General features: G+C 46.7%; 1 protein-coding gene and 1 long non-coding RNA gene across 3 annotated transcripts in view; one reads left to right on the top strand and one right to left on the bottom strand.

Annotated features, from left to right (window-relative positions):
- The window catches only part of LOC135278631 (uncharacterized), a 34547-nt gene extending 30066 nt beyond the window's left edge, over positions 1-4481 (bottom strand). For both annotated transcript variants that reach the window (XR_010346082.1, XR_010346083.1), the window contains exon 1: positions 4338-4481. This is a non-coding gene — a long non-coding RNA (uncharacterized LOC135278631). The remainder of the gene's footprint in view (positions 1-4337) is intronic.
- Positions 4482-15704: 11223 nt separating this feature from the next.
- SLC7A14 (solute carrier family 7 member 14) overlaps positions 15705-24823 on the top strand; it is a 29699-nt gene continuing 20580 nt past the window's right edge. Inside the window, exon 1 of the mRNA XM_064385228.1 lies at positions 15705-16157. The gene's annotated coding sequence lies outside the window, so the exon portion shown is untranslated. The remainder of the gene's footprint in view (positions 16158-24823) is intronic.

The following is a 24823-nucleotide window of genomic DNA, read 5'->3' as shown; positions in this document are numbered from 1 at the left end:
TCTGAATTGACATCAGTCAGGTCTTTTACAATGCAAAAGAGGAAAAGAAAAATAAAGAAAGTAGATTACTACACTGTCAGAAAAAAAAACCCTAAAATCATAACTCCAGGAAAAAACAGCAAGGCAGTCAAATATTCCATCCTAACAGCTCAAAAAAAGAGTATTGGCTATTTCTGACAACACTATTACTATCACTAAATTTGTATTATTATTTCAGAATATGAAGTCCATGCCCCAAAAGTGTCTCTAACCAGAGTCCAACAGACTGCAAAGAGAGTGATTAGGACAGCAAAGTGTTTTGTAAAATGCCTTCTGCCATCTGCCAGTCCTTGCTGCTTTCAGCACTCAGATATCACTGATAGTTTCCCATCTGCAAACCCCCTACCTTGCTTCCATAAACATTTCTTGGTTTCCACTGCCCTACAGTCCTTCTGCATTTAGTTACTCCTGTGAAGATTGTGAGAAGCACGTAGACATTCTACTCAAAGTCACCCTGGAAAAGCATCACCCAGCCCTCCTGTTCCACACCTGTGCTTAGAGATGAGACTTCATCTCCAGTGCTACCCAGCAGGGCCCCTTCACCTGCAGGAGGGGATTCTGAGCACAGCCCTGGCAGCCTGAGGGATTCCTTGGGCACAGGACTGAACAGGGATGGGAAGTAAAGCAATTGCATCAGACAAGAAAGACAGAAATTTTTCTTCCTTTTTTTTTTTTATGTGCACTCAATAGAAGAAAAATAACTGCAGGGAGAGACTGTGGGTGAGTGATGGGTTCTCAGCTCAGCAATATCTCCAGAAGAAATTCTGTATATTATATTTTGCTCTTGAGAGCAGTGATGGACGAGCTCTTCTCCTTCACATCTTCCCACAGTTAAACAGAGCACACTCTCACCAAGCTGGCTCTGTCTTGCCTTGACCTTTTGGGAGGAACAGGGTAAATCTATCTGGGATTGGCAGCAGGCTGTGCAGACTGGGAAATGCCAGTGTCTCTCCAGGCCCTCCACAGCTTCTCTGGGCAACCTCTGCCAGAGCCTCACCCCCTCTGAATAAGGAATTTCTTCCTAACATTTAATCTCAATCTCTCCTGTTTTAGTTTAAAACCATTCCACCTTGTCCTATCACTATCTGCCTGTGCAAAATGAGAAATGTTCAGCTGAAAAACACAGAAATGAGAAATGTTCAGGTGGCAAAAAATCACAGGGGAAGGTGAAGGTTAAATACCCAGACAAGAAAAGCCAACAAAGTTTTTCTCCGTAATACAAAATCTGATCATGGGGACAGAGCACATCCCACTGCTCTGCTATTACACACTGCAAATACATTGTTCCTGCAAGAGAAATAGATCTTTCCTGAGCAAAAAAAAAAATAAAAAGCAGAGTGGGGACTAATCAAATTCAATGTTCCTCAGCAGTGTAAGCCTCCCACTCCAATGCCATTTCAATAATTTGAAAAGAGAAGTAAAACCTTTAATGTCTATTTTGCTTTTCTTGTAGCTGTTTTAAGGCCCAGAGGACCTCAGTGTATCAGTATCCCTCCACAAGCACTCCTGAGTCCATCTCCAAATCCCCCTAAATAAAGAGTTCATCATGAAGGTGGGGCACTGTGTGATGGTGGCACAGACCTGGGGGTCTGGGGTCAGGTTCAGAAATCAGAAGTGCTCTGCCATCCCCAGGACAAAGTTTTGGCCAACCCTGTGTTCCTGGCTCATGTTGATGGAATGAGAGCTCTGATTTCTTTGGCTACTGGAAAAGGCCTGGAACCCCCTGGCAGCTGCAGGCAGGGAGCAGATATGTTCAGTTTGGGGGAAAAAGCAAGCACAGATGTCAAAATTCCACTTTATCAGAGTCATCAATCAGCGTGATAATTAAATAAACAGTCCCAAACCCAGAGGTTATTTTTTTTCATTCCAATCTGTACTTATTGTTTCTCTTTCCTTCATCTCTGCCCAGTGTTTGGCTGAAGTTTAACCCATCTGAATCACCTGACTTCCATGGATCAGCCTCCCATGAGGCAGTGGAAAACATGCATCCAGATCCAGGTCATGAGTTTGCACGCCCAAAAAGCTTTTCACACATTTTTAGGATATACCTCACCCTCAGTGTTTAGAGCTTCCTTTGAGCTCATCCTCTGGGTACTCAGGTGGGAGACCAGGAATAACATTAGTTTTAAGAAAATAAAAGAAACTGTTCAATATTCTGGAACTGTTGAAGGTGGGAGGAGAATTAAAACCAAAACAACACCGCCCTTCCATACAGAAGAAATTACCACTGCCTAGCCATCTTTTATTTTTTACATTTTCTAAATTTCCCCTTGCTATTAAGGATTATTTGCACTGCCAAAAACTGATTTCTCTTTGCCAGCTCCTCCTTGTAGTCTGTAGTCTCCTTTTTTTTAATGGAGACAAAGCCATAGTGGATAATAGCACTGCAGATTTACCAGATAAATAAGAAAATAAATATTACTATACACTCTAGACTTTGCCTTGAAAACATCAAGTAGATGTGTACTTCCAGCATAAAAAGTGAAATAGATAAAATGCACTTTTTGGACTAGACATGACTTTTAATTTTAAAATACAAGTTAACCCTTGTTCATGATGGTGCTGGACTGGCATGGAGGGTGCTCTGCTCAGTTTTTCTCCTACATTTACAAATGAACCACAGATTTCTTATAGAAAAACCCCCATCTCTAAAGAAAATTATAAGAAGAGTTGGTAAATCTTTGTGAGGTTCCTGAGTGCCAACAAAAGAGCAAACTTGAGCATTCCTTCAGCTGGATTTGCTGAAGGCAAAGTCTACCCCCAGAACATTGCCAAGCTGGATCCCTCCCCAGCACATTTCACACCAACCACAAAAGCCAACATTTGCTTACAAAGCAATTGTTATAGAGCCAGCTCCTGGCTTTTTAATTTATTGAATATTTGTTCCTCTTGACCGAAACCCCAGTAATCTCTCTGCCAGAACTAATATTTTAAATGGTGTATTTTAACATAATTTGAATAACTTTTTCAAAACAAGTCATTGCTGTCCGTGTCCTCTTATTTTACATCCTGCCTAATCCCAAGGTCAAGGAACTCGAGAGAGGCCGCTTGATATTTCTGAGCTTTGGACAAGAATTTCCAGACCCAACAAGAGCATTCTGCCAGCAAAGTTCTGCATTTGCCATGGTCTCTCTCTGGTGTGCAATGGACACTGTACAGCAGGACCACTCTTGGTTTGTTTTTATTCACTCTCTGCCATATATTTTAAACTTTTGTCCTTGCTCAAAAAGCCAACAGTTGTGCTTGCAGCATTCTTTTGTAGGGTCTTCTGTGGCTACCACAAAACTCTTCAATCAAAACTGGAATGACAGCTGAAATACATCTTTTCTAAAACATTCTTTTCCATCTTTTGTGTTATTATTATGAAAAAGTTTGGGTTGGTGCACATCTACTGTCCACACAGCCAAACAGGAATGTTTATCACAATGACAAATTGACCTGTTTTGGTTTAAAGATGACCTTTTGCAGTCTGTTCTGTAATAATATAGTTTTTCTATAAAGTTCTTGGGGTGGATAGGTGACAAGAGTTACCACCAGTAGCAGATACACATGAAGCTATTATAAATCCCATATTACACAGCTATTGCAACCTGTTGTATCCACACTGATATTTTTCAATGGTTCTACTCTGTCCTTGCAGTTCCTTAATGTAAGAATCTCCTGTTTCTCAGTTCAGGATGGCAACAGGACTGAAACTGTTTCCCTTCAGCACCAAACAGCACATTTGACAACCAACCCGATAGAAAGGCAAAGGAAATTCTGCTTCTATATTAATACCAAGAAAAAAAGAATTTTTAATTGGTGATAGCTCAGCTGAGAGCTCCCCACCTCCTGTACAGGGAGGTGCTGTGAGCCCAGAGGAAAACACACCACTCTGTTGGTTCTTTAGTTCAGTTGGGTCTCCAGCCTGCCAGAAACAATTTCTCCAGGAGAGGATTATTGACTCTGAGCTGCATCATCCCTGGGATGCAGCAAACTGATGAGATTTAGAGGATGGGAAGGAAAACACAGAACCCAGCTGAAAGAGCAAGGAAAACTGAGAAGTATGTGGACTAAACACATTGAAGGAATTGGAAAGCAACAGTGACATATGGATAAAATAAATAAAAGTAGGAATCTTCCACAAAACAGCTGCTGGAAATATTATTTTGACTTGATTTTCTCTGCATTCTGACTGCCATCCTCACCCTTAATACGTAAAAAGAAAACAAATTTTATAGGTAGTATTTTCTTCCTCTAATGCAAGATATTTTGAACAGAAGAACAAAAGAAGAAACTTGCTGCAAGCCCACACTTACCACACAGCTGGACAAGGAGGACACCATTCATCCCACTTGGGTACACTGAGAGCTATCAACAGCAAACTGCTTTTCCCCACTCTTTAAATGGAACAGGAACACTTTTTTCTTTCCTCCCCCCCGTTTATCTCCATCCCAGGTGCCCGGCTCGGTGTCCCAGCCCAGCTGCCCCAGGGATGCTGTTTGGGGGGAATCAGCCCGGCTGGGGAGGCCATCAGCTGATTCCTGCCAGCTGAGCCTCTGCCCCACGGCTCATCCTCCTGCCGAGCCCAGAGCCAGGCTGAGTCACTGCTGCCTTGCAGGTGGCCCTGGGGTGGCTCTGGTGTCCCTCCCTGCCCCGGGGGGGGATGCTGGCGCTGTGGCAGCGAACCTCGAGTCAGAGCTCTGAAAATGACAGCAGGGGGGACAAGAAAGGCTCTGAGGAGAACAAGACCCCCCTTCCAGCCGCCTTCTGTGACAGCTCTTCAATCTGCTTCTGCCGGGACAGGGGGGACAGGGAGGATGCAGGGATGACCGAGTTCCCGAGGCCTGTAATTACGTGGGATTGAAATGCAGAGCTCTGCAGTTACGTTTTGACAGAAATTACAGCCTCAACAGGGGGAAAAGTCAGGGAAGGGCAGCAATAAAGCAGAACAAGCAGGCAAATCCAGCTCTGATTTAAGCACATCTCCGCTGCCAGATTTGGCCACTTGGCACCCACTGACAGCTGTGTATTACCCAGTGATCCTTCCTGCCAGAGGCAAAACCACAAGTTTCCTTAGGGATCGCTAAAATGGCTCTAGATTTCTGCTTCAGTGTTGGGTAGCATTTCTTTGCTTCCCCCAGATATTTTCCTTTCCCCTCTGCTTTTCCTGCAGAGAGGAGCCAGTGATGTGCTCCCCTGCCCGCTCCTCTCCCTGGCCAGCAGCACCCTGGGCTGCCCAGCCCCTGCTCCCCCCTGCCTTCAGGAATCATTAATTATCATAAGGGAGACATTTCCTTTAACTGCACAATGTCAAACGACTCTTCAGTTTAAGAGCTTGTCTGGTTTCATCAATCCAGGCCCACTCTGCTGTGTTGTGAGACCCACTGGTGGCATTCCACTTGGGAGCATGCTCTGCCTGGGAAATACACAATCCAACTGCCAGCAGGAAATAATATCTTTATTAATAAGTCATGGAAAAGTCAGGAAAATAAAAATTGAAAATAAAAATTAAAAAAAAAACCAAAACAAACAAACAAAAAAACCCAACAACAACAACAACAAAAAAAACCCCCACAAAAAAAACGAGGATAGGCTTGGATAATGTACAGATAAGGAATTGTGAGGGTGGGTGGGAGCTGACATTGGTTACCTTTGAGGAGCCCGTTAGGCTGAACATCTACATTTCCAAGCAGGACTAAACTCCATCAGGAGACTGGGTTTGCTCCGATGCTGTTTTAATGTTTAATTTATTCAGAATAATTTAGCTTCATTTGGGGAGTTGCAAATGAACTGTTACTTGTTCTGTGTCAACAAATCACTGGGGTTTCTTGCTTAGAAAAATAAAAAGGAAAACAGACATATTGACAAAGCCTGTGCTGCTTGTTCATTATCCACCTTTCCAAGGAACAGCTGGTGGAGAGAGACAAGGGATAAGTCACCCAGCAGTGGCCAGTGATGCTCCACAGCTGAAGCACAGCACCAATGGCCAGCAGGAAAAGGGAAATTACACTCCTAGACTGCTATTTCCAGAGTGGGCATTGGAAAGAATGGAACACCCAGCAAACCACGTCTTCCTGATCTCCCTCCTGTATGCTTGAACACCAGAAACTCCACAAAAGCCCCGGGATAAATTGACTTTCTGATTTGGTGTGGGCACAAGGGGATAAAAATTGCCTGCAGTGTGTCCATCTATAATGTATTAAGGAACTGGTGGTGTCAGGCACTGTGTGTGGCACAGGGCATGGGCAGCTCAGGCTCCCCAATAAATGGGAAACTGGGAATTCAAGCTGGGTGAAGCTTGTTTATGCATACATTAGTGTGGGGTGGTGGTGGTTAAACAACTGTTTCACACTACAGTATGTGCTGTCCTACAGCAAAATTTCATTATGCACGACTTTTCTTATTCCTATTTGTGTAATAAAAGCACCTCAGGAAATTCTGTAATGTTAAAATCAGTGGCAAGTCTCCATTCAGATCTCAAACCAGAAATAATGCTGTATCAGCACAATAAAGCTGTTAACAGAAGACCAATTTAAATTTCTCCTTAAAGCATAGATCCTGGGTTTAGTCCCTTCCTCTGCCAGCAGTGCTCCTGCTCCTCCTGCTGTGGGGCTGTTCCTGTGCAGGCAGGTCCCCACTGTCCCCTGGGTGACCAGAGCCACCACTCAGGAGCAGCTTCTGGGTCAGCAGCCACTGGTCACCATTCCCAAGGAGCAGCTTTGTCCCTGGCCCCTCAGCTTGGTCCTTCCTGGTGGGAAAGACCCAGAGGCTGCTCCCTGTTCTCAGTGCTGCACCCATCAGCCCAGCACCAGCACAAACGGAATGGCAATAAGAAATGGGGATTAAAACAATTTTTTTATTAGGCTGGTGGGAAAACACTGAAGCATTAGCATTTTTTAATTAGTTGTCATGCTGTGAATGTAAAAGATGACAATGATGAACTCTGCACAGAGGGTTTCTCCTCCTTCCCTTTGTGATTCCTCTGCTGCTTAGGCTTGTTTGCTGGTTTTCTCATGCTCTTGTTTGGTTAACAGCTACCTCTCATTAGCTTTGCCAAGCCCCCAGCATGTCTGGAGCACCGGGGGTCCCTGCTGTTCCCAGGGAGACCAAGGAGCTGTGGCACATCCCCTGGCCCTGCAGCAGTGAGCCCACAGCCCTGGCTTGTGGTTCCATGCAGGTCACCAAAATGCAGCTCAGATTCTGTGTTTTTCACAGAGGAAGCCAAACACAGCACCCACTTGGGACACTGGTGCACACAGGATGTAAATGCCATCTCCAGCCCTCGTGGTGAGCACCACTGAAGGTTCACATCCCCCTCAAGGAGCTGGGGTGGGGCTGGAAGGAAGGGTTTTCCCTCCCCTGACTGCATCAGGCAGCCTTTCCTAACCAGGAGTTGTACAAACCAGGAGAAACATGAGTGAATCATATGCTTCAGAGTCCCTGCTGGTCTCTGTTCTCATAAATCAAGAAGGTAAATATAGACCAGTCACTGCCTGGGTTTGTCAGGGTGCGTTTGAGCAGAAGCTGGGCTGTGGATGCTTTATGTGGGCAGTGAGGACACACCCTGAGCATTAATCTGGTTTGTCTGATTGATGTGGTTGCTTCTCTTTTGCTGACTGGATACATTAAGAAATTCTTCATTCATTCCTCCTGGTTTTTTTAATAGAAATCTACTTTACTGTACGCAAAAGCATGAAACAAAGCAAACCATTTCCTTTTCCCTTGTGCCCTGCATGGAAGAGATGGCACCAAGTCCTGCTTCAGCTCTCATTTCCAGCTCTGCTCACTGCTGGTTTCATGAGACTGAAAACATCACCTCACATTAGGTAAATCATTTCATAAAAGCCATTAACTCCTTTGTGGGAAAGCCCAGTGGATTTTTCCATGAGATGTAATTTCTAAAAGCCTGCCTTTATAAATGCACAACATCAAAGGCCAGGAAAATAACAATAAATTTTAAAAAGAAAGCAGCAGAATGGGTCAATGCAAGCAGCATTTTATTTGTGTACATTCCACCTGATTTCAAGAGCTACATCATGTCTATACCTGGCCCACTGCAGAACCAATTCATCAAAACATGTACTTTTAGCATCAGATCTCATGGAACCAGAAAAGAAAACAGTATTTGCTTTGCATTGTTCCACAGGGTTTTTTCTGTGAAAACTTTTTTTTTTCCCCTCAATTTTCCAGTCCTTTTCCTGCACTATGAGTGTTTTGCATGCTAGCTGGCACATCAGTGATGAAAAACACACTGTCCTAATATCCTCCTCCAGCTCTACAGAAGCTTGCTTGAAACCTATTTACTGCTGGGATGTGCATATTAATGTCTTGTCTTGTTTGCCTCAACAAACAGAAAGGAGCTATTTTAAGTTAGTAGGAGATACACAAACTATTGAAAGTCCAATCTTTGTTTTCTAGAGAAGCCATCTGGCTCCTCTTCTCTCTTTTGCATTGGTTTTAAAGCTTCTTTGGGGTGTGGACAGCACCTCCCTGTGTATCAACAAAAGGTCAATGAGGGATGGTTGTCCAGGTCATGGGATCTGACACAGGGCAAGGCATTGCCCCAAAGCCAGGGGATGGGGCAGCCACACGCTGAGATCCAGCTGGTAATCGAGCCAGGACCCTGATAGTGATATAATGAATACCAAACTACAACCTAAAACTGTGCTACCCCAGGCTGTGATCTTATCAACCTCCCCAGAAAGCTGAGCTGCACCAGCCCCTGCAGGCCTTGAATAGGAGATTTCAGCTAATATGCTGCAGGTAATTCAATCTGTGCTGCTCTGCTCTTCCAAGCAGCGCTCAGCCAAGGCTGCATTACGATATTAAATCCACAGTGACTTCAGAGGTGTGGGCTTTGGCTCCTCGTCCTTCAGCTGACATGCAAAATCAGGTTGAACAGACCTGGAATGGCCCTGCTGAAATATCTTGGCTGAGTTTCAGCTGAGAAGCTGTGTTTAGTCTGAGGCAAACTGCACTGTGGTGCACATCTGGATACGGCTTTTGCCTTCAGAGCTGACCCTTCCCAGCACTGGCCTGTGGCTCTAGCAGTGAGGAATCATTGGGAAAGAGCAGATCAATATAAATGCCAATGACAACAAAATATCAGATCAATACCTTCCTCTTTTGCTCTGCAGGGCTGTTGGTTTCAGAGCAGATGTGCCGTGCTCTCCTGCTGAACAGCTGATGCTGCTGAGCTTCAAACCCTGGGATGTGTCTGAACCTTCCCTTTCCTGCCAGGCCTGCTCCTGGGACAGCAGCAATTATTCTGAACACGCAAAAAGCTGCACTTTTTGTGAAAAACAAACAACAGACAATAAACCCTCTTATCTGCATGCAAAGCAAATGCACTCAGGCAAACAGCAGCCTCTCATCAAATCCTGGGATGGGCAAAGCCCCGTCCATTATTATTAGCAAGATGGATAAATCACACAGCCAGCTATGATGCCCAGGAAGCACTCACATATCTTTCTTTTTTCCTTGCCCAGAAAAAAATGTTGTTTTCTTTTTTATCCAAGCAGAAACAGTTCAGTCTCTGGGTCAAACTTGGCAAGTAAATGCTGAAATACTCTGCAGACCACTGATTTAACCTGGCGTTCTCAGCAGTGGTGAGTGACCTTTTGTGTATGAACCCAAAACAAACACTGTGGGCAACACTGCTTTTACTGAGGGCACCACAAACAGCTTCTCCTGTGTGTGACAGCCCAGCAGAGACCAAGCTGGACCTGTCACCATAGTGTGTCACACTGGGGACAAGCAGCTGGTGGGTGTTCCCCAGCCCTGGATGCAGCACTGCCCACCCAGAGCCTGGCTCTCCCAGCCATCTAAAACAAGGTGCAGGAGATGGGGAACTGAAATGGGCCCAAGGAAGGTGCCATGAGAGCCACCAAGGGAAAACTGTGATCGAAAACAGTCTGGTGTGTGCAGCACCCCAGCAGAGCAAGCCAGCCCTGAGCAGCCTCCCAGAGCTCCTGGAGCTGTTCAAGGCCAAGCTGGATGGGCTTTGGAGCAGCCTGGTCTGCTGGAAGGTGTTCCTGCCCACAGCAGGGGGCTGGAATGAGAAGGTGTGTCAGGTCTCTTCCAACCCAAACTATTCTGTGATTCTGTCAATAAGCCCTGTGGCAGCACCTGCCCCCTGCTCATTGCAGGTGAGCCAGGCTGGGGGTCCCCTTGCCAAAGCCTTGTCCTCAGAGCACTCCCACACTGATAACAAAACCATTTACAGCACCCGTTCCTACAGCAAATCAAGAATAAGGTCTCCAAGCTCTTTACTGATAGGAGTGAGTTTCTGCCTAAAAGCAGGTGCAGGCTCCATGTGGCACATGCCATCAAACCCAGCATGGCTGGTGGGCTTGGGGGCTGAAAGACATCAAATAAGTGCTGCTTCTCTGGGGAGCATCCAAGGGGAGCCACGGCCATGCCTAACACAGAGATGTTGCCCTGTGACAACTCTATATCCAGACTCACAGCCTGTGTGTGATCTCCAAACAGATCCACTAAATGTCCCTGCACAGGTATCACCTTTGTGCTGTTACTTTGTCTGCTACTCTCAAAACAGACAACTAAGACCAAATCCTGCCATCAGCTTCACCCTGTGACTTTAATCAAAATCTAGATGAGCTAAACCCACTTGCAGGACAGCAGGAGCTGATCAAGTATCACTTGATTAATCCATAATCATCACAGCATACATGGTGAGACCTGGATGGACACTTAGCAGCTACACAGTGACCCAAAACATTCATATTAACCCATGAGATGAACTAGCTGAGAAGGCCACAAAAATAAGACTTCTGTCTGGTTTGGTTGTTAAAAGCAGGCTTCTCTGAATAAGAAAAAATAATAGTGTGTGGTCCTTTAAATAAGGCAGCAGCCTCCAAACACTGAATCATTTAATTCCCTCTCCTGGCAGCTGCTTTATCCCAGCCTCCCCCCAGGCACGTCTGCAGCCCCAGGGCAGCCCTGCTGGGGACTGCAGCTCCCAAAAGTGTCCCCAAGGTGTCCCCACCCCACAGAGCCCCCAGCCCCATCACACAGTTCTTCCTGTGGCTGAGGTTAGGGCTGCTCTTCCCCTTTGGGGATGGTGGTGGCACAACCAAAGGGCATCACTTTGCATGCACCAGTGCCAGCCTCCAGCCAGGGCAGAGGCCACAGCTCGTGCTGGAGCTAGGCTTGGACTGTGTGTTTGCACGGGGATTTGAAAGGGATTTATTCAATGCTCCATCACCCCGTGTGTCTCTGAACAGTGAATGTGTCTGATGGATGCATTACCCATCTTCTCTGCTCAACCTGCCATGGATGACACAGAGCAAGAAGGAAAAGGGATGGGAGAAATTTTAGCTGGATAACATCAGATGGCAAAGCACTCCCAGGGTTTGCTGTGCTGGGATTTTACCCGTTTCTGTTTGTGCCCACACACCACAATGCAGAGGGAAGCACCTGATATGGGTTAATGAGAAACATCCATGTGGATGTTTCCTTTCAGCCTGCCCAAGATGCCTCTTAGCAATGCAGAATAACCCCAGAATAATCCTTTCCATTGCTCTAAGCATAAATTAAACCTGTGGCCAGCTCCACTATGGACAGATGACACAGGCTGTGAGTGCTGGGCTCACCCCCTGCCCAGCAGTGCCAGGGCTGCAGTCCCTGTGCCCCAGGGTAAGAGCTCCGGGGTCAGGGAGGAGCAGGCCCAGCTCACCACTCCAGGCTCTTTCTTTCACCTGCCCAGCTAATTGCAAGTGAATTCCCCCAGCTGAACTGCCCCACTGAGGTCCCATAAAGAAAGCAGAGACAATCCCTCACTGGAAGGAATTACAGCCTGGGCAACACTTCCAATGTAATTTCATATGACTGGGATACAGACAACTCAGAAACTCACCCAGGACTCCTACTGCAGAGGCAGTAACTCCAGTGAGGGTTTATAAGTCTCGAGTCAGGGATTTAATAACAGGACTGCCCTTCCTCCTGCTGGTATTCATCGTGGCACAAGTCATCAGATGAGACAGCAAGATTAATCCTTCTTCTTATCCTCCTACATGGATGCCTCCATCACTCTGATCCCTGTAGGTACTCACTGAGGTTCCAACTAATGCAAAAAGAGGGAAAAGAGACACCCAGCATCCTGGCAATGTTTCTAAAAATACCAGTACTTCTGCAGGGCTCCGCTGGGTCTCTGCTCAGAGACACTGTCAGCTGAGCTTTGCAGTGGATGTCTGGGAGACACTGCTGTTCTGGGACATGGCTTGGGATGCTACAGACCAAATTAAAGAGGGAACACTTGTCAGAGCCATGGACATGAGCCATTGGACATGCAGAGTGAGGGGCAATCAGCTCCCATCACTGCACCCCAGGGGCTGCTCCCTGTGGTGTCCCTGTGCAGCCTGGTCCTGCAGACAGAAGTGCTTTTCTGTGAGGTATCAGTCATTCCTGACAGACACCTGACAGTCTCCAAGCACCTTCACGAAGCCACAGGAGGGTGATGTGCTGTGCCTTCAGCCCTGCCTGTCTCTCAGAGGCTGCTGGAGGATGGCAGCCAGCACACACAGAACACACACATGGCACAGGAAAGGTGCTGCAGCTTCCCCCTCTTACTTCCAAATAGTTTTTTCCTTTGGAAATACAACCCAGATCTGTGCACTTCTGTAAGACCAACAGAAATATTTTGGGGTGACCAAGCACACAAATTGGGACACTGATGTAAATCCAAGGGGAACACAAGTGTTTGTCTTGAACATTCCATTAGTCAGTTTTGGTGATGTCAAAACATTTTGAGAAGCAGCACTGAAAGAAGAAAACTCATCAAACCAATGGAATTGGAGATGAGACTTTCCTCTCTGAGGAGTTTTCAAGGAGGGAGAGAGGGCCCATAAGGTGAGGATGCTGGAAGCATCTAGGGGTCAGCAGGCCAAGAGATACTGATTGCTTTAATATGAAGCTGTGCAGATGAAGAGATAACCCAGAAAAGCAGGAACTGTGGTATTTAAATGGCATGATTAATTAGTCACAGATGAGACAAGTATGAGGGGATTATGAGAGGTAAACAAACATTTTAACAGCAGTAAGAAAGAAAGTCAATAAGGCAGCTTTGACTGACTACTTCTATCTCTGTATTTAGAGTCACAAAAAAAGAAAATTATGTCCCACGAAATTGGAATGGCCAAATTTGATGGTGAGAAGAATAATAACCAAGATAATGAGAAAGCAGCTGGCGGAGATCCCTGCTACAAGGTGTTATTGAGGCCAAAGCCTTGGTCAAATTTAAAATAGGATTAAGTATTTAAATGACCAGTCAGATCACCACTTACCACAGAAAAGTGGGCAGAAATTAGTTAGGTCTAGAAATTGGACAGTGCCTGGGGACAGAGGAAATTCTGCTGCAAATGTACCATCATGTGCTTGGCTGCTATGGAAAAATTCACCTTAATCTGAGGGTGACCTCACGGATGGGACTTGTTGAGAAAGTAACTTGTCCTCACTCAGTTCTTCATCTCCATTTAATCAACCTGAAGAGAAGCATTAGAGGGGTAGCTGTAAAAATTCAAGAATCAATTCCTGCAAGATTGGAAGTTACAAAACTCTTGAGAACAGGGTAAAGATTAATGAGAAAGAGCTTAAGTGATCCTCTGACAAAACGTTTGTGACATTTATTACTCAAGGTGGCAGCAGGTTGTTGTGCATAGCTAACAGCAGGTGCCACTGGGTAAAACAGAAGTCTTATACAAAGGAGACTAAGGCTGGGATAAAACAGGGTCTAGAAAGCTACTAAACAGCAAAGTCCTCTGAAGAAAGATCTCTGAGCAGTAGAGGGAAGGTGGAAGATGGGGGTGGTATCATGGTACATGATTGTTAAGAGGACAAAAAAGGCCCTCTCTGCTGCTACCAAACTGCCCATGCTCTGGCATACCAGCCCCAGTTAATAAATATGAATAAAATTATTCTGAATCCACACACTTAAATAAATCCCCCCAAAACTTGGCCACACTGCCAATCCTTTTGGAAACACACCAGCCCATGCCCTTTACTCACACTCTACAAGCACCAAGGAGTTGGGTGTGAGCACAAAAGGCTGTCAGCTGGAGTTAATCATGGTCTTAAAAGTGATGCAAAACAAGAGGGAATAACAAATGGAGAAGGTTTTCTCTTTTGCATAGATGTAGTCCAGGGGAAGCTCCTGTTATCAGCCATCCACAGCTCCATCCAGTGTCCAGGGACTGAGTGAAGCCAGTGGATGTGAAGAGAAACAACAAAAAAATGGGAAGCATGAGGACCACAGACAAGGACAGGAGAGCAGCTGCAGCTCTGAGTGTTGCTTTCAGGCAATAAAAGAATATAAAAAAATAATAAAAACGGGTTTGAAAACTGCTGGTTGTGAGGAAGGGAATCAGCTGACTGCACTTTGTGCTGTGTGATGTGTGCTGGCCAGAGTGGCAGGAAGGAGCAGAGCATCCTGTCATCCTGTGATGACACCTTCTGCTGGCCAGCACTAACCTGGGAGAGGTATTGCTGTGCCTGTTTGGGAAGAGAGGAACTGCAAGGAGACTTCTGTGAGGGAGGGAAGAGAGCAAGGTAAAGCTGTGCTGGAGACAGGAAGGAGGCTGGTAATAAATTGGGAAGATTGTGGCACTCATCTGGAAAGACAAAAGCTTCCACAGAAGTCAAGGCTGGAAAGGAAATTGGAGATGACATGTGCTCTGCTCTCCTGGCCAAAGACAAGATCATGGATGTGGAATCATAGAACAGTTTGGGTTGGAAGGGTAAAGGTCACCCAGTCCAACCCCCACCCTGCCTGTGTGTATCTGTGCAATGTCACTGTCTCTATGTCCCCAGAAGGTCACTGCCATTGATGCAGCTCCTGTCAGGGTCACTCACGTTAGGCAAACATTGGCTCCTGAACTGAACTGCTTGCACTGAAGGATCCCACCTTTAACTTTTATCAGAAGAGATTTATTTCAGTTTTTGGAGGATGAAAGGTCTCTCTCCACTGGAGACACAGCTGTCATTGGTAAAAGGTCCTGTTAGAAGCTATAGAATGAAACTGTAACAGATACTGAAACCAGATCCTCCCCAGGCATCACTGGAGATGAACCCAGTTTGGATTTGATGTCAAAATGGTACAATACAGATGCAGACAGGGAGTGTTTCTAGAGCAAACCAAACAGCAGAAGCTGAGAAACAAAACTGCAAAAAGGAATAATCTTGATCGTGAATTTCAGCTATCCTCTAAAGTAGCTACGGGTATAAAATATTAAATATATCCTGCACCTGATACCTAATTCCTCCCAGCTGGGCTGTGCAGAGGGCTGGCCAGCACAGCATGCTGCAATGCATGAAGCATTATTTTAGTCCTAATTCTGCCTGTTCCGACATTACAGCATTAACACCCGAATCTCACAGCGCAGCTCAAGGAGAAAACAAAACCGCGATTCCCCACGCTCCGTCCGCGGGGTGAGGAAAGCCCTGCCAGAAGAGTTATTTTTCCACCACCAGCCAGCCAGCTCTGGGGAGGCCACCCACAGCCCTGGGGACACCTGGGCCAGCAGGGGGGACTGGCAGGGAGGGGAGGTGGCCGAGGGGGCGGCGGGAGCGCTCCGGGGCCGGCGCGGCCGCGGGCACTGCCGGCGGTCACATGCGGCAGGCGGGGAGGGGAAGCGCTGAATAATTGAGGAGCTGCAGCGCCCTCCTCCCTTCCTCCCTCCATCCCTCCCTCCATCCCTCCTCCCTCCATCCCTCCGCCCTGCGTGCGCGGCCGGAGCCGGGGTCGGCGCAGCCCCCGCCGGCCGCAGCGGTGAGCGCCGGCCCCGCGGGAGGGCAGGGAGCGGCTCCGAGCCCCGCGGCGTGCGGGGGACGGGCGGCCAGCCCGGGGAGGGTTTGCCCGGAGCCCCGCCGGGCAGCGCGGCCCCCCCGCCACGCACACGGAGCCGGTTTGTGCCCCGGCTTCGAGCACCGGCCCCGGGGCACCGGCCCCGGGGGACCCCAGCCCGCCCCAGCACCGCCCTGCCCCGGCCCCGTGTCGGCGGAGCGGCGGGAGGAGGCGGGGGCGCCGGAGCTGGCGGCGCGGGATTGATTGGAAACGGGGAGAAACGGAGCGGCCGGAGGGACAGCGGGTGGCCTGAGCGAAGCCACGGCTCTTGCTACAGGTGACAGCCGCGGGGAGGTCGGGGCGCTGCGGGAGGGGGGCAGAGGACGAGCAGAAGGGAAACAGCGAGGGAGGGGGCAGGAGACACCCTGGGGTAGGAGACACCCTGGGGTAGGAGACACCCTGGGGCCGGTGACACCCTGGGGTCGGTGACACCCTGGGGTCGGTGACATCCTGGGGCCGGTGAGACCCTGGGGCCGGTGACACCCTGGGGTCGGTGACACCCTGGGGCAGGTGACATCCTGGGGCAGGTGACACCCTGGGGCAGGTGACACCCTGGGGTAGGTGATACCCTGGGGCCGGTGACCCCGCGGGGCTCGGGGTCCGTCCCTCCCGCGCGTGGCCGCGGCTCCGGCGCTGTCCGCGGTGCTGAAGCCCCGACGGGGCGGCCCCGGCTCCGGCTCCGTCCTCCCCCCGGCGCCTGCAAAACTCCCTGCGACTTAGAGGCCGGGGATGGAGTTGGCTTCCTCCTTACGTCACCCCGAGCCGGTGCTGTTTGTTGATTCCGCACGGGTATTTTGGAGCTGCCTGGCGAGGTGTGCTCCAGCCCGGTCTCTGCTCTCACGGCTGCTCTGCAGCCCGGGTGTCGTGGCCTGTGAAATGATAGTTTATACAGATCGGCTCGGTGCCCTCCTGGCAGGGTTTCTGGAAGCAGCACCTCTGGAGAGGAGGGGGAAGCCCTGCCTGGCCGACCCCAGAGAAGATTTCTGTCTCAAAAGAGCCATGTCTGATTTAATCTAGCGTATTAAGTGATTAATTCTCCCAGTGTCCCTGAGTAGCAGGCAAATAGATTTTAGCACGCCAAGGCATTTGTTTAACTGCCCAAAAACTGTCATGAGACTGAAAGTCTGATTGCTAAAGATATTTACATGTGTTTGTTATATTGGTACACATTGCTAAGGCATGTGACTTAGCAGAGTTGAAAAACATATTGTAAATAAACAAAAACCCTCCAACAAGCCAAAAACAATGCTAGAGAGAAAAGTTACCTAGATTAAACTCAGCATCTGTTCTTAAAATGTGCTGCTCCATGGGGAATCTGTTGCAGAACAGAGAATTAGGGGGTCTCACAGAGGTCCAAGGTCTGATTTCCCATTTTCATCTATTAAAGGGGGTAAAATTTTCCAACAAAACAGTTACTGATGAGTAGTAAATATTGTAAACAAGGAATCTTGGGTCCTCTTGACATGAACTCAAATGTGCAGTACGTACCTGAGAAGACAGCACAGATGCAATAGCTGCGATAAGACAAGTCATTGAACAAGAACAAGGGAAAAAAAGGCTTGTTTAGTTGCTCTTCAGTAAGTGGAGATGTGGGAAGGAAATTTTACCTCAGCCCTTGAAAACAGACTGCTGGAGTACAGCAGACATCAACAAAAATGACAACAAAATTGGAAGTAAGGGGAAAAAAAAAAGGAAAGAAAAGCCAAAACCTGTCAAGGACTGGAGAAAGGCCCTTACAGAGGAGGAATTACAGCACCTGAGAATTCTCTTCATTAAAAAGCAGGAGGGAAGTGATGTGAATCCTTGAATCTAAGAGCCTCTACAGAAAGAAATTACCAGGCACTGAGTTATTCCTCTGTCTGCCAAAGAGAGGCACAGCATGAGCTGCTGCCAAGATGCTAAAGCCAAAACATTCCAATTTGAGGGAGGCATCGCATTTTTGAACAGAGGAGTGCTGATGACCTGATGAAGGAGCCATCAGAAAATGTGCTGGATTCTCCATCTGTTTGTGTCAAGGTTTGATGTCCTCCCAAAATATGCAGCTCAGCCAAAGCAAAGCACTGGGCTCCCTGCAGCAGTAATTGTCTGGAAACTAATGGCCTGAGACTCAGACAGAATTAACTCCGAGGACTTTATGGTACCTTTGATCCTTAATTCCCCAAATAAGGCACAGAGATGTTACAACTTTAATTCCAGGTGCCCCAGCTACCCCTCTACATGAGTACTACCCGCCCAGTGGGTGGGATCTTTAACCACATTCCAAGAGCAGAGCTAATAAGTGTCCAAATTCTATTTTGAATCCTCCAATTTTCCAACTGGTTTCATTCATTAACTCTCCCCCAAAAGAATATCTTTCTTTGTGCATGTTGCATAAAGGGAAGCATTTTAAGACATAAATCATTCTCTTCAGGGAGTTATTCATGACTCTCAAGTCAAGACATATCTTATCCTTCTCTAATTTTTTTTGGATTATACGAAAATGATGAACATTTATTCTTTGTGTAACTTCAGAGTCTCAGATGGGATCATATCAGGAAGGATTCCAGCCAAAATCATTTTAAAGGATATATTTGTAGGCTGCTTTGACACTACTTCCTTCTGAAGACAGTCTGTTTTCTCAGTTCTGAAATCACGCACATATAATAAAATTTCTTCCATGTTCCCTTAAAGGCAACAGGAGATTTTCTAGAAAATTCAATGAGAACAGGAAAACCTCCTAATAGCTAAATTAATGGTTTTTCTCTGAAGCCCTGCAACATTCAAACAAATAAGGATGGCAAGATGTTACACAAACGTAAACACAATCCTGGGCTCTTCATGAAGCCAAGCAAAAAAAAGAGGATAACAGAGCAGTCTGTAACTGATTTCTGAGTCCCCAAATAATCAAATCTTTGCTTTCAGAGCACCTGAGCTATTAAAATCATTGGAATGTTTAAGCAACATATCATTGTTTGGATTATTAAGACATTTTAAAAACAAGAATGTAAAAACAAAGCAAATACTTCAGCTGTGGGTTGCAGTGGGATCTGTATGTCACGCAAAAACAACATTAGTAGGGGGCAGCATCTGTGACTCTCACATTAATTAAAAAAAATTAAACCCCCAAATCACTCCCAGATTTGTGCCCTCTATAATATATAAAGCCATGGTTGGGTTTGAGCTTGTCAGTCTGTGAGAGACAGATCATAGGTATGCAAAGTATCCAGAGCCCAGAAATACAGCAGGCATTTTTCAGCTGCTTCCTGTGGATATGGAAACCTGGCCAGTCTCACCCCAGTCCAGGGTGAGTCTGCTGAACTCATTAAACCACCCACGTGTAAGTGGGGCTCAGATCCACAGAGAGTCCTAAGACATTTTTCATTTACAAGGAATTAAACATAGCTAAGCTGTGGTTGTCAATGGGAAAATGCCAAACTGAAAGAACTGGAAACTGTAATTTTTCTCTTGTATATTGAGAAAAATTCTCTTGAGTTTCCTTGGCTTATTGCATTGCAGCCCTGCTTCCAGATTCTTCAGGGGACTGGGTGCTCTGGCCAGCATTTATGCTCCCACCACAGCCCATCCCCTGCTGTCACCAGGCTGGAACATCTCTAAGAGAAAACAATTTTTCCCCACAATAAAACTGTCAGAGCGAAGCCCGGGCACTTATGAAACAAAGCCAGTGAGGTGGAGCCACACAGCACATGACTCCATTGTTTCTGTTCCCCTGCACAGTCACTCTATCCATAATTCATTGAAAGTCATGATACCATGAATTAAATCCACCTGGCAGGTGAACAGCAGAGGAGCTTTTGCAGCACGTGTGTTTCCAGCACCACATCCCCGTTCTGAGAGGACAGGATCAAAGTGGCTTGCTGCCTACAGGGAAATGGGTTTCTGTTGCCATGCTACAACTGCCTATGAGTGTATCTGTGTCAAAACTTTAGTAAAAATCTATAAAACCATGCATGGGCTCAGGGCAGCCCCTCTCAGCAGCCACTGGCTCTTGTTTATTGGTGACCATGACCTCAGTTGGTGGATGGGGCCATTCCTCCTTCTCATCCTCAGCTCCCTGAGTGTGGGCTGAGTCTTCCTCAAAAAAGTTTTTTAAAGCTGAGGATGGAAACACCCCTTTGTGTACCACTTGCATACCTGGGCACATTCCACCTGCAGCAGCACAATTAAAACTTAGCTTTAAACCTGTGCCTGAGCATCACTGAACCTGGTCTTAACGATGGACCTGTTGAGCTGTGCTAGATGAGCCACTGCCCCGTGTGCTCTGCAGTGCCAGGGTGGCTCCAGGCAGGATTTGGGCACCCTGGTGTGGTAGTGAAGGAAACATCTGCCTCTCCTGGCTGTCCTCCCCTCCCAGGAGGGAACAGGTAGGAAGTTCTGGGCACAGGTCTCACACCACTCCAGCCCTGGAGCGACGGGCTCGGGAAGCATCTGGGATCTCCAGAGCCCTGTCCAAGACACCTGGGCACCAGCAGGCATGTTCCACTCGTTAAACAACTGGCTGGGAAGCAACAGGGGCTAGGAGATGTGCAATTAATAACCAGGGTCACCAGCTCTGCTCGAAGGAAATTAAGACAGAAAGGGGCAATATGTCCTTTGGCTGGGAGCTCTGGCACCAACAGGAGCTACAGCAGCAGCATTCCAGCAGCTCTGCTCTCACTCCTGTGCAGGCACAGCAGTGGAATTGGGCTTGCCAGGCAGGGCAGCACACCGTGGGGACACTCTACTGGCTGTAGCTGGAAGACAAAAGTCTCAGCGAAAGAGGTAATTAAAAAAAAAATCTAAAAAAAAAAAAAATCTAGTTGGCTCACACCGATTCCCTTGCTACAAAAGGACATCTCCAGGCAGTGCATGTGCATTGCTCAGGAATATTATCATACTCTAACTTTTATGCTATTATCACACATAATTCTTCATGTAATTCTGCTCCTCCAGTACCATCCTAGAGACTGATTTAGTGCTAGTCTGCAGTAAGTTTGTAACTCACTGGGAAAAGAGCCCTCCTGCTCCAGCGCCAGGTATTGCTCACATTACACATCACTTAGGTGCTGCAGTGCCTTTGCCTGACTGATGGTGATAAATGACTAAACACATGAACTCCATTCTAAATCATCATCTTTGATCCACTTGTGATCACATTACTCATATAATCGGTTGTGCTGAAATGGAGCAGAATTACTCATGTAAGGCAAGGGGGTTTTGTCCTACTGAATAAGAAGAATAAGCAGCAAAATGTAATAAAATCAGCAGGAGCTGCTATTCACTTCCTTGGAGGAGCACTGAACCTACCTCAGGCTTCTGTTGAGGAATTTAGAGGCACAGGTTACAACCAGCCAAATTCCCCCCAGCTCAAAGCTCCTATTTGCATATGCAAAAATCTCCCACTGATTTGCATATGCTACTACTGCTTCTTCTGGAACCTTTAGCAGGCTTGGGATTGAAGAATGTGTTTTTTCCAGCTTCTTCTGAGGAAAGCAGTTGTTTGAGATCCTCTCCTGCATTAATTAGCTGATAGCCAAAATAGTGGAAGTGGGGCAGTGAGGCATAATCAATTACATTTGTATAACTGCTGATGGAACACGATAAGTAATTAATGACACCATGTGCACAGACAAAAGATAAATGCATTTGAAACTCGGCAAGAGCGAGTAATGGTGTTTGTAAGTTTGATGTGCTTACTGTGTAAAAGGCCAGCTCAGACTCCTACTGAATTATTACAGAAAGGTGGAAAGACTGCTGGTGAGTGAGAGTCAGCATTGAGAGGAAAAAGCCCAGCAGTTTCTTAGTGGGGAATAAAGGAATCTCTATAAAACCAGCAATCTTCAAAATAAAACTAGAGGTTTAAAAACAGTGGATTTTCAGATCCTGTATTTGATACAGAGGGGAATTTTTTCCTTGTTTGGATGACAAAGCCTCAGTGTTAAATCAGTTCCTTACTGAAAGATTTGTGTGTTCGTCACTGGGTTCAAAATCCTACCCAGAAATGAAATAAGTTGTCATAATGATGTATCAGCCAGACTCTTGCAAGAGTAAAAATCCATTTTGTTTAGAGAGCCTCACACATTAATAAATAACCCATTCTGTGAATTATGTCAAATGAAAAAAGCTCTCCTGTCTGGCCTGCAGCAAACCATAATGACTTTCATTCTGCGATGTAAAAGTATGGATCCACTGAGGAAAGAAAAAGAAAACACAGCCCAGTAATTACAGAGATTTCCTCTTGTGTGTAGTTAAAGCAAAGACAGTTTTTAAAGGAGTATAATTCTAGAACAAACTGTCTGGTAGCCCAGATCTAGAGTTTCAGTGATACAAAGGCAGCTGTTGTCCATTCTCACTGTGAGATTTGGTACAGAAAATGTGTTATCTCATCAAAGTGGTAATTACTGGAAGTACAGCCTACTACCTAAGACCAGGGAAAAGCTCAGAATCACAAACCCAGGCTGCAGCCATCCCACTGATGCTGCTGGCAGTGGTACTGCCAGAGGAATCTATGCCCAGCATTGCAAATGGGCAACCCACTACATTCCAGAAAAATCAGATCATGCTTCTCCTCTTGTGACAGCTCGGGGTCTGGAACTGCTACTCCCAAAACCTGAGGCTGCAGAAGGGTGTGCCAGGCCAGGCTGGAATATTTGCAAGGCAATCTGCTCTAGTGGAAGGTGTCCCTGCACATGTCAGGTTGGGTTGGAATGAGGTGATCTTTAGGATTCTGTCCAACCCAAACCATTCTGTGAATCTACAAGTCTGTCTGAGACAAATCTGCATTCCTGGGCATCCCTCCCATGGTGTTTAAAATGCCTGAACCTCAGCACTTTGGTCCTTGAAACCCTGAGTGCCCAGACCTGTGAACCCAAATTTCCTTCAGGAGTTTCATTGTTCGACACCACTGCAGTTTGTGACTGCAGAAAGGTGGGGAGGCTGTGCTCAAAGAACTGGTATCAATATCTGCACTTGGAATGCAAAATCACACAGCACCACAAATGAGCATTTGAAAGTGCACAGAACCTCCAGGGTCCTGCTGCAGACAAGCACGTGCAGGTACAAAACCAATATTGACTACAACAAGGCACGTCTAGGGGACTCTTAATCATTTTTAGCATTGTTTCTCATCTGCTTCCATAGAAAACCCAGACAGATTAACCACCACACTCTTCTTCAAGGCAGTGAATTTCTCTGTTTTACTGGTGGAGCAAGAAATTTTACTCATTTCATGTGGTTTCTCTACTCTCCTAGAGGGAGCCTGTCAGAACAGCTCCAAGATGTTCCTGGTTCCCCACCTTCTGCTCAGCTCAGCCATCTATTGATTTGCCATTTCCCTGCATTGTTGCAGTTTTTAAGGCTTCCCACCTCCAGACAACAGCAACAAATGAGACCTTTTTGCAAATGTGCAAATTGATTATACCTCTGTAGTTCTCTCTATTTTTTTTTCCTTCTGGTGGTTAAATAGCTTTGTTGCAAAGCCAAATAGAGCACTTCATGCATATTGCATTATTCCAGCTCGGCACGCACAGACTCCTCTATCTGTCATTCCCTGCATCCATTCCTACACTATTCTGCACCCTGGGAAGGATTGGTAGCCATGCAAAAAGGGCAGAAAACAAGTGGGAAACCAAAATGCCAGACACTGGACTGGGACAGGTTGATTTACCAAGGGGAGGGATGTGCCTGCAAGGATGTGCATGAGCATCTCCAAAAGGAATATTTCAGCTTCCATCCCATTCAGGCTGCAGGTGCTCCACACGAATCCAGCCCCTAGGAAGGAGGAAAATACTGCAGCTTTCAGTCCCAGAGCTGTTTCTCACTAGCCTGCTGCTCCAGAGGATCCCAAGGGAACCTGGACCAGCTGCTTGTGAAGTTGGCATGTAATTAATGCTGGCAAAGTTTAGAACAGCTCAGTATCAAGGGATCTGCTGGCCTTCCCTGTGGCACGCTCCAATTTCACCTCTGAATGCGTCACCTCATCTCCCAGCTCATCCAGGCAGGAAGATGAGCCCTCACTGCCAAAACCTTCTCATTGCTCACCTGCACGGGCACAGATCAGCGCTCAAGTATTGATTTGCTATTTACCCAGGAAAAGGGAAAGACCAGCTGCAAGACCCATCCTTTCCCCTGCCTTTTCCCTGATTACCCAGGCAGTCCAGTCTCTCCCCAGCAAGGACAGCAGCTAAACCATCACACTGCATCCCCCTGAAGGCTGGGAAGAGGGAGAAAGGGTGATCTCTGTGTACATGCTAATTAAATCACTGGATTACACATTTATGCTCTTTTAATACTTGCACTATAGACTAGAATACAAAGTTTAGGAATTCCAGGGGGCTGCCTCTGAGTGCATGGCGCCCTTGCCTTATGTCTTTGGTCAAAAATAAACATTTCCTCATTTATTTTGCTTATTTGTCAAATGAAGATAATGATGTTTAGCCATCTTACAGCAGTACTAACACTGCCAAAGCACTTAGCATAACCTTGATGGAAGCATCATAGAAAGGTGCTGTTCAGCCTCTTCTCTTCCATTTTTCCACGAAGACACATAGAAAATATCTAATTTTTTTTCAGCTGATGCACAGAGAAAGCTGGTCTTAAACATGAAGTGTTATCAGTGGTTTAATTTAGCAACTACTGTAGTTTAAATTAACCACAGCTCCACTTGAACTGCTCCAGCAGAGGTAAAAATGGAAAGATTAAAAATAAGAAAAGCCCAAAAATTACCAGCAAAGGCACAAGGCCAGATTGCTGAAGCTGGACCCACGTGAGAGCACTGGCAGGGACCAGCCCTCGCTCTCGGCTCTGTGCCTGCCTTTTAAATCGCGTTTCGGAGGGCTGGTGATGGAGACAGAGCCAGCTTTTACAGTGGCAGCCCAGCTGGGGACCAGCACTGTAAAAACAAGCGCATAAAGCTCCAAATCAAATCGCACCCGTAATGAAAACATTTGGGGCCGCGCATCCCGGCAG

Source organism: Passer domesticus, chromosome 11 (genome assembly GCF_036417665.1).
Source record: "Passer domesticus isolate bPasDom1 chromosome 11, bPasDom1.hap1, whole genome shotgun sequence".
NCBI classification, from domain to species: Eukaryota; Metazoa; Chordata; class Aves; order Passeriformes; family Passeridae; genus Passer; species Passer domesticus.
Note: the sequence above shows the minus strand (reverse complement) of the source record. Positions and strands in the feature narration are given on the sequence as shown.